Genomic DNA, 12,847 nt, shown 5'->3' on the forward strand with positions numbered 1-12,847 from the left:
CAAATCTTGACGAGGGAGTGGGAAGATGATGGAGGCTTTGCTATACTCTGGACTCACCACCAGTACCGTATACACTGACTCCCAAGCATGGACCAATTCTTTCCTCACAACACTCACACACGTGAGCAACACCTACATACACGGCACTCTTTCCACCCATCTCAGAATGCCTCTTCTTCAAGGCAAATAGTTTTCCCTTCAAAAGAAGGCTGACTGTCCTCCCCAGGTACAATAGGGTCCTGTGAAAAAGTCCACTTCTGTTTCAAAGAGGGGATTAATTAAACAATTCCACACATTGCTTCAGCTCACTTCCCAAGGTGAGTGGCTTTATTATGTAGTGGCTTTACTTAGGATTCTGAAAATAAAGTTTTAAATTAAGGTGCCTGTATTAGTTTCTATAAATTGAGAGTATTTATATTTTTAATTAAGTGGCAAACAAATACAACCTTCAACCTTAAGGAACTGCAAATTAGGATAATTTACATACTGCCAATGGTGATTAGCTTTTGCATACAAAAGACTTGATGGTAAAAACAAATGGATACCAGATCCCATTAGGGCATGGAGCAAACTTTGCAGTCTCTTTCCCATTTACATTGATTATTTACCTCTGGAACTGTTTTTTCAAAAATGCTCACAGAGTTCCCTGCTCATTGTTGGCCTCATGAAGTACACATTTTTGTATATGTAAGGATATCTATTTAAAAACTCACTTAGCACTTAAGAAATGTTGTTGGGTGGTGGTGGCACACACCTTTAATCCCAGCACTCGGGAGGCAGAGCCAGGTGGATCTTTGTGAGTTCGAGGCCAGCCTGGTCTACTGAGCGAGATCCAGGAAAGGCACAAAGCTGCACAGAGAAACCCTGTCTCAAAAAAAAAAAAAGAAAAGAAAAAAGAAAAAAGAAAAAAGAAATGTCAACTCTTCTAGAATGTTCTAGGGCACTTTTATTTAAAACAACCTCTAAATGTTTCACTGTATAAATTAGAAGCCCAGAGTTACATATTTGAGATAAATTACGTGAATTCAGGATTAGATGTACTATATGAGTTGGAGAAAACTATTCAAGTTTTTGCATAGATAAAAGGACAGAGCCACCGACGGTTAGTATTAAAGGAAGGACTGCATGGTGGATGCATCTTGGCATCATGCCACACCTCTCTGCAAGAAAAGACACCAAAAGACTTGACACCCCTGCCTCTGGACTCAGCAGGGTCTCCTGTGCCTGGGCTGACACTCTTTGGGAAGCTAGGCTTCTGCTTCATAATCTATGGCTCCCTTAGCTCTGAAAACAGTTATGTTCAAACCACCCTCCACTCGGAAACCAACGGGGCCATTTTCTCAAGGAAGTAAACAGTTTCTCACTGTTGTCTTCTTTAGGATGATGAGTAAAAACTGCATTGGTCTATTACCCCTGAGACTCTTTTTGGTGGTTTGATCCAGGAAATTTGCTCATTTTTTCCTGAAGGGAGGCTTAATCTGATTATATCTAAACCTTCCCAGGCCAAAATTAGTTTTGGCCCTTTGAGAAAAATAGACAGCATCATGTCCTGAAACCTTAATAAATAGTAACTTCATAAAGTATTCAAGTGAAACTATTTTTTAAAAGGTTTAAAGTAAGACTTAGTAACAAAACTACGCCAAGAGAAAATTTTAATTTAGTAAATTTAGTAATTTTAATTTTAGTAGAATTAAAATTTTGGGCTAGAAACGTCCTGTTGTGATATGTGTTCACTTCCCTGTAAAGCTTATGTGCCGAGACCTAAATAAACCCTAAGGTTATGATAGTAGATGGGGCCTTTGAAGACAGTTAAGCTTTGGGGTGCAGCCTGCCTTCCTGATGTGACCCCACAGGGGCAGACACTGTCTGGTGACATAGAAGCAAGATTTCACCAGACACCAAAGCTTCTGAGGCACTGATCTTGGGCTTTCTACCTTCCAGAACTCCAAGTAATGCCTCTGGTTAATAAGTAACCCAGTAGATGGCACTGACCAAGAGGGATCCCTTCTAAAATATTTATTTATGTATTTATTTATGTATTTATGTATGTATGTATTTATTTATTTATTTATTTATTTATTTATTTATTTATTTATTTATTTATTTATGTATGTATGTATGTAATATATGCAGGTGTTTTCCTGGCTTGTATGTTTGGAATCATGTGTGTTGTTATATCAGTGGAAGCTAGAAAAAGGGAAGGGGTCAAATCCCCTGAAAGTGCAGTTACAGATGGTTAGGAGCCACCACGTGGATGCTGGGAACCAAACCCAGGTATTCTAGAAGAGCCAGTGTGCTTAACTGATGAGCCATCTTTCCAGCCCAGAGGGATTCCCTTCTAATTAGAAAGTGATCAGTAATCAGCAAAAATCACAAGCTAAAGGAATATTTACAGGAAGACACAGCACCCGCCTACATTACAGGAGTATGAGATCTTCCTTTTGTGACCTGATGGTCACGGGAGCTTCAGTGGTTACAATCTAGCCCTCCCTCCCCTTAATTCATTTGAGTTGACGTCCTCCATTTCCCATCTTGCTTTTCCACTCATGCCTGTGCACCTGCCGCTCATCATTCCGAGGAGACATTCTTCCCACCACCTGGTCTTCACTTAGGACATTTTTTCCTCTCTTGAATGTGATCCTACTTTCTGTCCTGTAAAAAAATATCTTGCTCAAATTTCATATCCTAATTTAGATCCCAAATCCTCCATGAGAATGTCTGATGCAATCACTGTTAGTGGTTGGGCTTTTGTGAATTTATAATTGTGCTTTGACTCAGAAACACAAATTAAGGATTGATTATTGGGGGTATATTATATAGTTACTATTTTCTCTACAATGAGATGATAGTTTCTTTGAAAATGCTGTGGTAAGGATGGTGTATTATATTTTGTTGATTTCTCTGTCATCCTTCCTCTCTCCCCACGTCCTTCTCATTATCAGAGAGACTGAGGAAATGTTGTGAAATGGTTACTTTGGGAAGATGCTTCATTCTCTGGCTTGCTGGAGAAACACAGAAGGCAGAAGCCCAGACATCAGCAGCTCCCAGCATTTTCATGGGCCATATGAAAGGACAGGGCATTGGACTTCCTGCCTTGCAGTTCAGAATGTCACCAAGTCCCACAGAGAGCAGTAAATGTGCACAGAGGTGGCGTAGAGTGAGGATGGGTTAGCAATGAGGTGGGAGTGGACAGCACAATCCCTTGCAGATGCACTACATCTGGAAAGGAGAGAGCACTTGGAAAAGGTTGTGTGGGTCTTTTCTGCCGTGAGATTTGTGAAACACGGTCAGCGTTGGGCTTACTGACATCACATTTGGTGCAGAGGCAGAAATCCCTGTCCACAGCCCCCAGATTTTGAAACTCGGGGGCTCGTTCTACCCATGAGCACAAGCAGCTTTTTCTGGATCCTCCTTTTGTCCCCCAGTCGCTGCTTTTCCTTGGCATGTTGCTCTGTGCTGTTGCTGAGGGACTCCAGCCTTATGCTGTAAAGTTCATTCCCTCGCTTCTCCCTATAAAGCTTGTTCCATAATCCCTAAGGAAGTCCATGGCTTTAATGGTTGCCTCCCAGGTCTTCCCTTCTCTGCACTCAGAAATAAAACCCAGCTACAGAGGGAACTAAATCATCAATCAAGGCCATTATAGACATCACGAGCCTCCAGCACTGTATGCACTCTGAGTTCTCACTCATAATAAGCACAGGATTTTATTTGCAAACTAATTTCTCTAGTGAAAAACAATTTAAATTCACACTTTAAAAACAGAGAATCATGCAACACCAAAAAATGCATATCAAGGGGGAAAACGTGCTTTTACATTGTGAAGAAAACGTCTCTTCACTATTTAAGTCCTAGACTGAATACCCTCCCAGTGAGGTTTTTCTGCCCTCCGAAACCAGCAAGGTTACACTTTCTTCCTCCAAGCTACCACGTTGCCATCATCCATCCATCCATTCCTCAACAAACACTGACATGCTGTTTTGGAGGCATGATGGACTCACCTGAATTTGTAAGGATAAGGAAGACGTGTTGCCATGCCTTTGGGCTCCCATCAGGAAAAGGGAGCGGCTAATTTCTAAGACTATTGTAGAAAATAAGATAAATGTACTTAATGGCTCTGAGTAAACACACTTCATATCTGAGGCAACACTGCTACTGGAAAACACACAACAGAGGAGTGTTTAAGCTGCTTGGGGAACAGACACCACAAATGGGGATGGCAGGAACTGAGCAAACAGTTCTTTATTGGAAGGTTTTGAAGACAAATATCTTCCACTAGGCAGAGAAGAATGAGACAAGGATTTTATAAACAGCAATGGGCACCACATGTTTTCAGTGGTGCCACACGACTTGGCTCTTACTGGTTTAAAGCAGGTGGATTAAAGGGCTACATATTCGTAATTGCCGAGCCATATATATCTTACACTGAAGAGAAAGCACCTTTCTCTTTCCACGTGCCCAAGATTTTGAGGGAACTCTTCCAATGATATAATGAAATGCTCTTAAAAACGTGGAGGAAATTGAGTCAGGCACAGCCCGGGGGGCCAGCTCTGACAGGCCCTTGGGTGTCTGTGTGATGGTGGCACATGCGATGGCAGTGTGGATCTCAACCTCCTCTGGGATTGGCTCTATTTCAGTTCAGCATGAACAATGTGACCTCTGCGAACTTTAATCTCAGATGGCAATGCTACTTTGATGGGCAGGGTTGCTTCACTTATTCCCAAGACACTGTCAAAGTACATTGGTGACTCTTGGTCAAGCCTTGCCTTTTTCTGGAAAGGAAAATGGACCAGCTTTCTGCCCTTATTATCATTTTCATCTTAATTGAATAACAGTGAGGGGATCTGAACACAAAGATAGAGATGTCAAGGCTAGAAACTGGTGTTTGAAATCCAAAAACACTCATGTGATCAATTAGCTAAAATTTGTGTGTCTCTACTAAATACCTAATCTGAAGTTGACTGTTGAAAATTCAAAGGATATTTGTTTTTGTTTTTGTTTTTTTTGTTTGTTCTTTTAGTTCTCTGCATGTGTATGTGTGTGATGTGAGCATGAATGTGTGTATGCCTGTTCACGAGTGTGGGCATATGTGTGTTCATGAGTGTGTAGGCCAAAACTGATGCTGGAATCTTCCTCAGTGGCTTTCTGCCTTATTCTGTGAGGCAAAGTCTCCCAGCTAAACCCAGAGCTTGTCAGTGTGTCTGACTAGTCTTGATAGTTTGTTCCATGGATCCCCTGTCCTTCTGAGGCCTGAGTTCCAGGCAGGGGGCCAAGCCAATCAAGCATTTATGAGGGTTCTGGGGGTCCAAACTCCTGAACTCTTCCTTGCCTGCCAAGTACTTTAATCATTAGCCCTGGTTTCAAAATACATTTTCTCTAAGTTTTAGGTATCAACTAGAATTGATCTTATTCATTGATCGGGCGCAAATATGAACTGCATCAAACTGAAAAAGACATAGAAACACTTCAATTTTCCTTTATAATTTAGTCTTGTTATCAAATAGAATGATAAAAGAAATGTTAGATTTACATGGAAGTATTTACGACTAGGAAACTAGACAGTGGACTGATCACGAATAGACTTCCCAAATAAACATGTGGAATGCAATTTCTGTAAGAACAACCCTATTTGGTCTTACAAAAATGATCAAAATAGAACTTAGTACAAACATTTCTTCTGTGTTTTTAGATGTTATATGTCTATATATTGCTTCTTCTCTGCATACAGTTGGTATTTTAGTGGATTTCCCCCCCCCCTTTGGTCTTTTTTTTCCCCTTGGGATTTTTATTCTTTATTTCTTACTCTTTAGATATTCTTGCTCTGCATCCTGGACTGACCCAGAACTTGCTGGAGTTCGATATGGTCTCAAGCTTGTGGTCCCCCTGCATCAGTCTCTGATGCCAGATCAGAAGGCCATGTAATCATAACCAGCACTTAAAATTCATTTTCAGTAGATTAGAACAATTCATATGAAACTAATCTGTGCTTTAGTACTTAACAATTGTGAGAAAAATAATAATGATTAACTTTTAAATAAAGACTTTTTTCAAAGTTTATGATGTTTAAGAAGATTATATATGTAAACATTTATTCCATAAATAATTATTATGAGCATGAAAGTTTTAAGTGATTATAATAAAACAATTACCAATTTTAAATCAGTTATCATTTTAAAAATGATTTTATTTTACTTTTGATGTGTGTGTGTACATATGTGTGTGTGTGTGTGTGTGTGTGTGTGTGTGTGTGTGTGTGTGTGTGTACATACATGTGAGTGTAGATGCCAGCAGAGGCCCAAGCAGAGTGTCAGGTCCCCTGGAGCTGGGGTGATGGTTCTGATCTCTGAAGGAGCAGAAAGGCTCATAACAAATCCTTTCTGCAGCCCCACAATTCAGTTCTTGGTATCTATAATTGTTGGAATGCTAAATTCCAGGCATATATCTGGTTTTCTATCCAATTTGTTCTTACAAAAATGATCAAAACAGGATTGAAAAACTATGGCTTCATTTCTTAAAGTCAATATAAGTAATTTTTAAAAATTTCACATTATATAACACGTGTGCCTCCCTATGTGTCGTTGATCAGGAAGACCTCAGAGGTTCCACCAAACATTTAAGCCACGGCCATTGTTCTCGGTTGTCCACCATAATTTGATGATAAGACCCTAAGACAGAAGTTGCTACACGCTTTGTTACATGACATAGATAAATCAGCTGGAACTATGATGGAAGTTTTTCCACTGCAGGCTAATGTTCCTGGTATCAGAGAATGCCATGCAGGTTGCAGGGGGTGGGGGTGGGGGACTATCAATGATCATAGCCAACTCTAAACCCTAGGAGCTATGAGGGTTTAGAGCTGGCTAAGACCAAACTCTAGTCAGGTAAAATGTGCCTTCAGGTATAATAGTGCCATGACTATTATGAGGATAGTCAACTTCTTTCTGATAGCTCCAAAGGAGGGAACTCATACCTGGTACTGTAAACGTGATCAAGAGTCTGTGACTGGTGGGACCATAGGTCCTAGGGGGAATCCACTCTCATTGTTTTTCTAAATGCTGATATTAGACTGCTGTAGTGGGTAGCCATTCCAGCTTTGATCTGGAAGTTCCAACCCCCATTGAGGCTTCCATAACTGTCACACCTACAAGGCGGGGCCAAGCGAGGACCCTGAAGACCCGAGATCCGGATGCACTGGCTCTCTTGGTTCCTGGACCCTGGACGCTGGAGGTAGACCGAGCAGAGTTCTCCAGAAAACACCGCAGGACTGTGCTACACCTTTCCCAGACCCTGTAAACCATCCCTTCACTTGTAAATTACCCCACAAAATAAACCTCCCTTTTAACTAGGTGGAGTGGCCTTAATAATTTCACCAATAGACTGCCTTGTGAATACCCATATTTATGTCCATAGATCAGTGCTGCACTCAGCCTTCATTAGAGAAGCTCCTCCTTCTCCCACCTATGGTGGTTAATGCAGAGATCATCACTTGTCAAGGTGCAAAGTATAAGTGATAGAAGAATGCCAAGGCCCAAAGGGGACATTTATGTCCCCCTTTAAGGCACAGGGAGTTTCACAGAAGAAAGGGTAGAAAGAATGCACAGGCCAGAGAATGGGGAGATGTACCATTGTACTCATAGGCTCAGCACAGATGTAGTTACCTGTTATAAGGCTTGCACAGATTGGGCCCTTCAACATATCATCATGGACCAAAAAGGAGCTTATGAGGCCCCAGTGCTAGAGTCCATTGGATATTATTGTTTGCTTGGGGGTGCTATATAATTTTCTTTGATGATAGAACCAACTAATAAGTTGTCCATACTCCAGTAAATAACCTCCCACTCATGGTCATGCAACTAACTCTAACACACTCAGTGGGTCACCACACAAAGAATACACATGGGAGTAGGAGGTGATGTGTTAGGAAGTAGAAGGATTTCAGTGAGAGAGAGAAAAGCAGAGTAAGAGAAGGGAAGGGGGCATGAAAATGACCCAAATTCACTATATATATGTATAAAACTGTCAAAGAATGAAGTAAGAAAATAATGATGACATGCTCCTTTTTGAAACTGAAAATTAAGATAAGCTAGGGCCATTCTGTGCTGTACTATATAACACCATGGCATTAATCAGTTGCATACTAGCAGTTTCCAGCATCATTGATCACAATTCCATTTTTGACTGATGGTACCAATGCCAGAAGTTCTGATAAAGCAATAAATAAGGGAAGAAGGGTTGTCGAGATTGCCAGCAGGTAAAGGCACTTGATACCATTTCTGATAACCCTTGTTCAATCTCTGGGACCCATATGATGAAAGAATAGTCTCCTGCAAGTTGCCTTTTGACCTTCACATGTGAACTCATGTTGGGTACTGTTAACTGAGTACCAAACCTGTATCTGTCTAGGTCATAGGCACTGGAGGAGAACATAATACTTTTATTCTGCTAAATAGGCACAGCAATAAACTTTCCTGCAAGTTATTATAAATATACCCATATATTAGTGCATCCCTTAATGTTCATCAAAGCTTATTTTTTGCAGTTAATGTTGATTAAATAGAGACTCACATCTGCCAACACTTAGAATAAAATACTGTGCAGTATTCAGCTCTAAATGGGACACTCATATCATGCCATCTCCATGTAAGGGGCAGGGATGATTGAGGAAGAGGGGAGAGAAAGATTGTAATAGCTAGAGGTAGTGGACAGCAGCAGCAAAATAGTATTAGCCAGATATGATGGGGCTGCTGCTTAAATGAATTCATAGTGACTGAGACCGTATGCAGAAGACATGCACAAGATCAAGCCAACCCAAATGACAGCTTGAATAGAGGAGGGGCTTACGAAGTCCCACCCTTAGCTGAGGAGCTACTGTCAATTGATGGCTGCTTGGGGAAGAAGAGTATGTTTTCTTAAAAGATGCAGGCCCTGAGAGACTGACTACCCATACTCTGGTAGAATGTCTTTCACCCATACACAGACAGTTTACACTCAGTGAATTCATTGGGCTTGAAAAAAAAAATACCTGAAACTGTGAGGGAAAACTGTTGGTGGGGTAAGGGAGGAATTATAGGGAAGCATTCCTTTAATAATTTACTTCAGAAATAATGATAGTTATGTTTTTAGTGTTGTGTGCTTGCTGTACCGTTTTATATTTTCAGTAGCACTGGACACGGGTTCCAGTGTCTCTCTAACTAGTACTTGTTATCTTTTGTTTGGTTAGTGAGAGCCATCTTAACATGTATGAGGTGATATCTCACTGTGGATTTACACTCCTCTTATGATTATTGATGCTAAGCATCTTGTCATTTACCTGCTGGCCGTTTATCTTCTTGGGACAGACACACAGGGCTATATTTACTTGCTCCTGCATACTAATTAGTCAAAACTCTGTGATAAGTGACAGTGCTTTTTTAAATTATAATTTGAAGAGAATGTCATTCTGGGTGTTTCTTTCTGCAGGCCAAATTCAGAGCACAAGACATTGCCTAAGTACAGCCTAAGATTACTGTGCCACTGGCCAGGGCTCTGTTTGCAGGGAGAGCCTGAGGTTGCGTACCAGCCAGCATTGTCCTTGGCATCAGCCTTTGCAATTAAGCACAACTCTCTCCTCTCAAAAACGATTTACGATTCTGTCATTCATAAATTATTCCAAGTCCTTGCTGCATTTATTTTTATTTTCTGCTCCATTCTCTTGGGTTAGTATCTTCAACAAGCTTATTTCAACCATATGGAGGAGATTTTCCCACTACTTGCTGTACTTCCTGGGTATCAATGAATGCCCACATCGTCATATTCTGGGGCTTCAAAGGTTGCCTTTGATGGACCCATCAATTAACTTCAAAGTATGCTTTGCTGTTTGTGCAGCCAGGATAAGGATGGATTTTTGCCATTAGATGTGTCTGTTCAATCCTCAAGCTCCTTCTATTTTGTTTTTCTGGGCCCTCTCTTCTACAGAGTTTTTACTTGTATCTTCTGGAAATATGGCAACTAGCAATACAAGAGCAAAGTTTTGGGATGAACTGAAAAAAAATGAGCATCGCCCCTCAGTCTGGTGCACAATATCAGGGAAACCCATGCTCATCACACTGTGGTTCCTGTCCTGAGTCTTAGCTCAGAGGTCACAACTCTTGAGCATGAAATTTGGAAATGAGAAGCTTACTCAAACTCCAGGTCTAATGCTCCCCAACTACACAGTCTTGAATAATTTATGCAACCCCTTTGTGTTTCTATTTGTTCATTTTTAAAATAAGGATAGAAACCACTCTCAGAATGATTATAAGAGGAAAAAAAAATTCTGGAGTTATTGATTCAATCTTTCCTAAACTGAAAACAGTTTATGGTAGTTTTATATACAGATTATTTCCAATTGCAGCAGAATCTCTCCTATTTCTAAATTTTCACACTATGTTTTAGTGGAAAGAAGAGGAATACTTTTAGAAATTGCTCTATACACACCCTGTTTATGCCTTTCTAAATTCCAAATGAGAAAGTTCTCAGTTAAGCATGCTTTCTTCTTTTATCCTTCATTTATTTAATACAAATAAATGGCAAATGAACAAGTTTATGGGAATAACTTAACTAGAAATCAATCTACATAGTTGTACAGCAAAGTCAGGCTAATGGTTTAGGTCTGTGATCCCAGATGCGTGAGAGTCAAGAGGATCACAAATTGAATGGCCGGAAGACCATAACGTTCAAGGTCTAACTGAGCTACGGAGTGAGTTCAAGGCCAATCTGGGAAACTTAGTGAGACCCTCTTTGAAAATAAATAAAGACTAAAAAGAGACCATAGGATATATTTTAGTGGATGAGTGCTTGCTTAGCAGGCTTGGGGGCCTTAGGTTAGATACCCCAAACTGCAGGCAATGGTGCACACTAGGCAGATGTGTGGCTTGGTACCAAATGTTCCCAGATGCTAAGCCCAGATATCAGAGCAGATGCTTCACCCTTTGTCCCACTGTCCTCGTGGATGGATATCATAATGTCTCTCATAAAGTTGCTGCAAATATTTCTTAAAGGAATGATATGCACGTTTCCTGCATCTCTTTTGTCCCTTCACCTTTCTAGTATAACATCAAGCTGGGTTTAGCTTTATTTTTTTCCCTGCTTTCTAGGGTCTTAAGATCAAGAAATGAGCTTTCTCTTCCAGCCGAGCAAGACGCCCAGAGGAAATAAAGCCCAGGGGAAGAAGGTGGCGTTCCCTGTTCCCGCTGTCATGAAGAAGCCAGAGCCCTAAACGTTGGTGAGTCCTCTGTTTGAGAAAAGGCCTAACAACTTCAGTATTGGAGAGGACATCCAGCCTAAAAGAGACCCCACTCACTCATCAAATGGCCCTGTTACATCAGCCAACAATTGTCAAAGGGCCATCCTCCAAAAGCTGTTTAAGGTAACCCCTTTTGTTAACTAGTTCCTCCGGGCCCTGGACTGGCAAACCGCTACCCAGCTGCTAAAGCTTGCCCACAAGTACAGGCCAGAGGCAAAGCTGGAGAAAAAGCAAAGGCTGCTGGTCTGTGCCGAGAAAAAAAAGCTGGTGGCAAAGGGGACGTCCCGACTAAGAGACCACCTGTCCTTTGAGTGGGGGTCAATACAACCACCGCCTTGGTGGAGAACAAGAAGGCTCATGGTGCTGATCATCCACAGTGTAGACCCCACTGAGCTGTGGTGTCGTCTGTCCTTCCTGCCCTGTGTCGAAAGATGGGGGTCTCTGACTGCATCATCAAGGGAAAGGCCAGGCTGGGGTGTCTGCTCCACAGGAAGACATGCACAGCTGTTGCCTCCACACAGGTTAACCCAGAAGACAAAGGTGCTCTGGCTAAGCTGGTGAGAGCCATCAGGACCAGTAATGACAGATACGATCAGACCCACTGTCATTGGGGAGACAACATTCTGGGTCCTAAGTCTGTGGCTTGCATTGCCAAGCTGGAAAAGGCAAAGGCCAAAGAACTTGTCACTAACGTGGGTTAAATGTACACTGCAAAGTTTTCTGTACATAAATAGAATTTAAAAATTGCCCTCCAAAAAACATAAATCATAATAGTTGATAATTTTCAGGGCATCTACCTTCAAGATGTTTTGACATCTTTCTAATGACTACATTTTCATGGATATTGATTGGGGTTTAGGTTTTTTTATTCTTTAAAATTAGTTTCATCTGTAGAGGCGATTCAGTGTTCTAGGCTACTGGGGAGAATCTTATTGGTAACCTGCCTGGAAGGTGGAGAAATGATTTACTGTGTCAGCATAAGGAAGGCAAGAGTATCGAATAGTGGGTTGGGAGGCCTGATACTTTAAAGATTTGTGTGTGTGTGTGTGTGTGTGTGTGTGTGTATGCTCACTTGTGTGGGGGCCACAAAGAAGTATCAACTGCCCTGGAGCTATAGCTGCACTTCGAGCCACCCAATGTAGGTGATGGGGCTGATCTGTCCTCTAGAAGAGGAACAAGTGTTTTTAGCCACTGTGCCATCTCTGAGCCCCGAGACTCGATATTTTATAACTTAATTCAGGCACTCCCTTTCTCTACTTAGATTCTTGTTTTTTAAGAGTCGGATTGGATGGTGGCTAAAATCCCTTGACACTCTTTAATATATTGTTTCACAATAATAACTCAAAACTTGGGAGATGCAGCTTCCTGGCAGATATCAGGCACATATCATACAGTGGACTGAGCCATATGAAATGTTCATGTAATGTATTTATTACGTCAATACTTTTTTTGGTGATAGGCATTTCAATAATGATTGAATGAGCATTAACTTAATCTTCCAACAGGTACTCTCATAATTTGCAATGGAAATCTTTCTTATAGCATTATTTTAACAAATGATTTAAGAAAGGAAGGAAGAAATAAAGA

At 41.1% G+C, this 12,847-nt stretch overlaps 1 pseudogene; it reads left to right on the top strand.

Moving 5' to 3' along the window:
* Window positions 1-11,117: 11,117 nt before the first annotated feature.
* On the top strand, window positions 11,118-12,274 carry LOC143267795 (large ribosomal subunit protein eL8 pseudogene; annotated as a pseudogene).
* Window positions 12,275-12,847: the final 573 nt, after the last annotated feature.

This window comes from Peromyscus maniculatus, chromosome 11, assembly GCF_049852395.1.
Source record: "Peromyscus maniculatus bairdii isolate BWxNUB_F1_BW_parent chromosome 11, HU_Pman_BW_mat_3.1, whole genome shotgun sequence".
Lineage (NCBI taxonomy): Eukaryota > Metazoa > Chordata > Mammalia > Rodentia > Cricetidae > Peromyscus > Peromyscus maniculatus.